Below are 5,741 nucleotides of genomic sequence, written 5' to 3'. Positions count from 1 at the left end.
TAACCACTCACTGCTGAGCGGAGAACGGAAGCCTTAGGCACTGAGACTAGCCGCCCCTCCCTACCCTCCTAGAGCTCGCATCGCCCCCACCTGCCCGGTGCTAAAAGCAATAAAGTAGCAGTGTCAGATCAAAAGGACAGGATTTTTGCTGTTCTGAGAACTGTGGACCGCAGGAAAAGATTCGCAGCCCAACTAGTTCCTGCAAAGGGGAGGGAGCTGTGGAAGCAGGACTGGCTGTGGTGGTGGTCGCCTCCATTGCTCTGGGCCACCTCTCACAACTCACCCCGCCCCTGGCCCCACCTATCTGGGCAGATCCCTGCAGGAGTAAATAGTAATGCTGAAACATACGGGCTCTGAATCAGGTGCAGAAAGAGCTTTGGAACTTCAAAAGCTCTCTGCACCCTCACAGACACGTGGTGCCCTATGACCCAGGTGAACTGTTAACAGAGGAGAAACCAGTCTCGCAGGGAATCCCCCCATTGTGTGAGAAGCTGGAAAAGTGCAGAGAAAATAAAGCACTACTGTGTCAGAGAGAAAAAAAAGGCTGCAGTCAGAGAGAAAATAAAACATTCTTCCAACAAGTATTAGAAAACAAAATAAAGACCTCTTCCTATCAACATGTTGCAGAAGCCACTCCTGTAGATGTCTAGGAAGAGAAATAATAAATCAGTAATTGCCATGAATAACCAAGGCAACAAGACAGCTCAGAAAGAAAGGGAAAAATCTCCAGAGAAGGAACTTAAAGATATGGAAATATGTGACTTAAATGACAGAGAATTCAAGATTGCAGTTCTAAAAATCTCAAAGAGATGCAAAAAAAAAAAAAAACAGAGAAAGTCAATTTAATGAACTCAGAAATGCAATCAAAGAACAACATGAGCATTTTACGAAAGAGATTGAAATTTTGAAAAAGAACCAAATGGAATTTCTAGAGATTAAGAACTCAATAGAAGAAATTAAGAATGAAATAACCAGCTTAGGTAGTAGAGTTGACCAGATGGAGGAAAGAATCAGTGACATCGAAGATAGAAACCTGGAAATTGCACAGATGGAAGAAGATAGAGACTTGAGACTAAAAAGAAATGAAAGAAGTCTACAAGAGCTTTCTGACTCCATCAGAAAGAGCAACATAAGAATAATGGACATACCAGAAGGAGAAGAAAGAGAGAAGGGAACAGAGAATATTCTCAAACAAATTGTTAATGAGAACTTCCCAAATTTGTGGACAGAACTGAATCCTCGAATCCAAGAAGCAAATAGAACACCTAATTACCTCAATCTCAACAGGCCTTCTCCAAGGCACATTGTATTGAAGCTGTCTAAAATTAACACCAAAGAAAAAATCCTCAAGGCGCCAGGGAAAAGAAGACGGTAACCTACAAAGGAAAGCCCATTAGATTATCATCAGATTTCCCAGCAGAAACACTACAACCCAGGAGGGAGTGGAACCAACATTCAAACTATTTAAAGAGAGAAATGAGCCAAGAATATGAGCCAAGAATAATATATCCAGCAAAGGGTGGAAATTGGCACTCCAATCAAATGGTACCCAGAGAAAATCAGGTGTAGCCATAATGATATCAGATGAAACAGACTACAGAGTGAAAAAGATAACAAGAGACAAAGATGGACATTTCATAATGGTAAAGGGGACTATACAACAAGAAGACATAACAGTCATCAATATCTATGCCCCCAATCAGGGAGCACCAAAATATACCAAGCAACTACAAACAGAACTAAAGGGAGAAATTGACCAAAACACAATTATACAAGGGGACTTAACCACATCATTGACAGCAATAGATAGATCATCCAAACAGAAAACAAATAACGAAATAGCAGCCCTAAATGACACATTAGATGAAATGGACATCATTGACATATATAGAGCACTTCATCCCAAAACATGAGACTATACATTTTTTTCGAGTGTACATGGAACATTCTCAAGGATAGATCACATATTGGGGCATAAAAGTACCCTCAGCAAATTTAAGAAGATTGAAATCATACCAAGCATATTCATTGATCACAAGGCTTTGAAATTGGATATCAACTGTGAAAGAAACCGGGAAAAAACACAAATACATGGAAATTAAACAACATACTTTAAAAGAGCGACTGGATCAAAAAAGAGATTAGAGGAGAGATAAAAAAAGATACATAGAAACAAATGACAATGAAAATACACGCTACCAAAATTTTTGGGATACAGCAAAAGCAGTTTTAAGAGGGAAATTTATATCATTACAGGTCTATCTCAAGAAACAAGAATAATTCCAAATAAATAACCTCATGTCACCCCTTAAAGAACTAGAAAAAGAAGAACAAGTGAAACCCAAGGTCAGCAGAATAAAGGAAATAACAAAAATCAGAGCAGAGCTCAATGAAATAGAGAACAAAAAGACAATAGAAAAAATTAATGTGACGAAGACCTGGTTCTTTGAAAAAAATTACAAAATCAAAAAACCCTTGGCTAGACTCACTATGATAAAAAGAGAGAAGACACTAATTAACAAAATTAGAAATGAAAAAGGGGAAGTTAGCAAGGACACCACAGAAATTCAAAGGATCATGCAAGAATACTATGAAGGACAATATGCGACCAAATTCAATAACCTAGAAGAAATGGACAAGGTCTTAGAATCATATAGCCTTTCAAGGCTGAACCATGAAGAACTGGAAAATCTAAACAGACCGATCACCAGTAAAGAAATAAAATCAATCATCCAAAACCTTTCCAAAAGCAAAAGTCCGTGACCAGATGGCTTCACTAGTGAATTCTACCAAACCTTCAAACAGGATCTACTACCAATCCTACTCAAACTCTTCCAAAAAATTGAAGAAGAGTCAGTGCTCCCTAACTCATTTTATGAGGCCAAAATTACCCTGATACCAAAACCTGGTAAGGACAACACAAAAAAAGAAAACTACAGACCTGTATCTCTGATGAATACTGATGCAAAAATCCTAAACAAAATTTTAGCAAAAGGAATACAACAATGCATTAAAAAGATTATTCATCATGACCAAGTGTGGTTCGTCCCTGGGACACAAGGATGGTTCACCATCCGCAAATCCATCAATGTGATACATCACATAAACCATATAAGGGACAAAAATCATATGAATATATCAATTGATGAAGAAAAAGCATTTGACAAGATACAACATCCATTTATGATGAAAACACTTAATAAAATGGTATGGAAGGAAAATACCATAACATAATAGAGGCCATATATGACAAGTTATCAGCTAATCTCATAATTAATGGTGAAAAACTGAAGCCCTTTGCTCTATGCTCAGGAACACGACAGGGCTGCTCCCTATCAGCTCTGCTTTTCAACACAGCGTTGGAAGTCCTTGCCAAAGCCATCAGGCAAGAGAAAGAAATAAAAGGCATCCAAATTGTGAATGAAGAAGTTAAAATATTACTCTTTGCAGATGACATGATGCTATATATATAAAACCCTAAACATTCCACCAAGAAGCTGTCAGAAACAATCAACGAATACAGTAAAGTTGCTGGCTACAAAATCAACGTACAAAAGTCCATTGCAGAAGCAAGAATGTACAATGGGGTAAAGACAGTCTGCTCAATACATGGTGTTGGGAAACCTGGACAGACACATTCAGGAAAATGAAGCTGGACCACCTCCTTACACGATATACAAAAATTAATTCAAAATGGCTTAAAGAGTTAAATTTAAGATCTGAAACCATAAAATATATAGAAGAAAATATAGGAAGAAATTTCATGGACATTACCTGGAGTAAGATTTTCACTGATATATCCCCTCGAGCAAGGGAAGGAAGAGAAAAACTAAACATGTGGGATTACATCAAACTAAAAAGATTTTTCACAGCAAAGGAAACCATCAATAAAACAAAAAGGGATTCTACTGAATGGGAAAAGATATTTGCCAATGATATATCTGATAAGGGATTAATATCACAAATCTATAAAAAACTTACTCAACTCAACTCCAAAAAAACAAACAACCCAATTAAAAAATGGGCAGAGGTCTTGAGGAGACATTTTTCTAAAAAGGACATATAGAAGGCAAGAAGACATATGAAGAAATGCTCAACCTCACTAAACATCAGAGGAATGCAAATAAAAACCACAATGAGATACCACCTCACTCCAGTCAAATTGCTATCATCAATAAATCAACAAACAACAAATGCTGGCAGGGATGTGGAGAAAAGGGAATGCTAGTGCACTGTTGGTGGGATTGCAGATTAGTGCAGCCACTATGGAAAACAGTATGGAGGTATCTCAGAAATCTGAAAATGGAACTACCCTATGATCCAGTAATTACACTCCTAGGCATCTACCCAGAGAAATCCAAAACTCCAATTCAAAAATCTATATGCACTCGTATGTTTATTGCAGCACTTTACAGAATAGCCAAGATATGGAAACAACCGAAATGCCCATCGGTAGATGACTGGATTAAGAAGGCGTGGTACATTTATACAATGGAGTATTACGCAGCCATAAAGAAGAAAGAAATCTTATCATTTGCAACAACATGGATGGATCTAGAGAACGTTATGTTAAGTGAAATAAGTCAGAAAGAGAAAGACAAGTACCATATGATCTCACTTATATGCGGAATCTAAAGAAAAGAATAAGTGAATGAACTAATCAGAAACAGTTTTGGGAACAGAAAGAAAAAAACAAGAGTTGTTAGATGAGCGTGGGTGTGGTGGGGATAAGGGGAAAGGTGAAGGGATTAGGAAGCAGCCGTTAACCACAAGATGGCCTCAGGGTTTTTTGAAAATTAATTTGGGGAACGTATTCAATAATGCTGTAAATATTTTGTTGGGTATCCGATGGTCATGCACTCTATTTGGGAGACCGCCTCAGGGATACTGTGGATGCCTGATCATGGCATTGTACACCAGAAGCTAAACATTAATGAATGCCAACTATAATTTTATATATATAATGTGATGGCTCACTCGGTGTGAGGTCGGAGGGATAGTGGATGGGAGGTGGGGTGTTCACTGTGTGAGGGATATAAATGATGAACATCAAAGTATTACCTTGTCTTGTACACCTGAAACTAATAAATTAAAGAAAAATAAATACATAAATAAATAAAGTTTTAAAAAAATTTTAAAAAGTACAATTTTTTTTTTTTGCATTTATGTACAATTTCTGATTTGACGTTTTGGAAGTCCTTTATTGTAAAGACTATTCTTTTGTCTGATGACAAACAGCAGCCACACTGTCAGTGATTATTCTGGACCTCCATCTTGGATAAATTCAATTACCTCTTGAGATACAAGTTTCCTTCTGTACTTCTGAGGTAATGTTTTTATTATTTCTGCAGTGTCTGGTGGACCCTGATGCATCAGCCAATTTGGTGATTTACTGCCCTTAGAATGCATTAGGTTTATGATTGTGTCCTATACAAGGAATCTTATTAATGGAGTATTTGGCTTGACTGTCTGAACGATCCTGGTGGCAGACACCATTTTGATGCCAATAATGACACCTGAGAAGGGCAGCTTCCAGGGCACTCTTGAGCCACAGCAATAACAGGAGTCGACTTCATTTATTTCTACCTAAATCTCTACATCTTATTTTCCAGAACTTCCTCAAATGCACCCTATACTCAACTATTACTTCTGATTTTCTTGCAAGGACCATGCATGCTCACGACTCCCTATCTTTGCACATGCAGTCCTCTAATGTGGGATGCCCCTATCTTCCTTTTTTT

General features: G+C 37.7%; 1 pseudogene across 1 annotated transcript; it reads right to left on the bottom strand.

Moving 5' to 3' along the window:
- Positions 1-5,256: 5,256 nt before the first annotated feature.
- Positions 5,257-5,496, bottom strand: LOC308495261 (alpha-ketoglutarate dehydrogenase component 4-like; annotated as a pseudogene). Its single transcript has one exon. The product of its transcript is annotated as an alpha-ketoglutarate dehydrogenase component 4-like (transcript).
- Between the last annotated feature and the right edge of the window lie 245 nt (positions 5,497-5,741).

The sequence above is a fragment of the Rhinolophus hipposideros genome (genome assembly GCF_964194185.1).
Source record: "Rhinolophus hipposideros genome assembly, chromosome: X".
Taxonomy (NCBI): domain Eukaryota; kingdom Metazoa; phylum Chordata; class Mammalia; order Chiroptera; family Rhinolophidae; genus Rhinolophus; species Rhinolophus hipposideros.
Note: the sequence above shows the minus strand (reverse complement) of the source record. Positions and strands in the feature narration are given on the sequence as shown.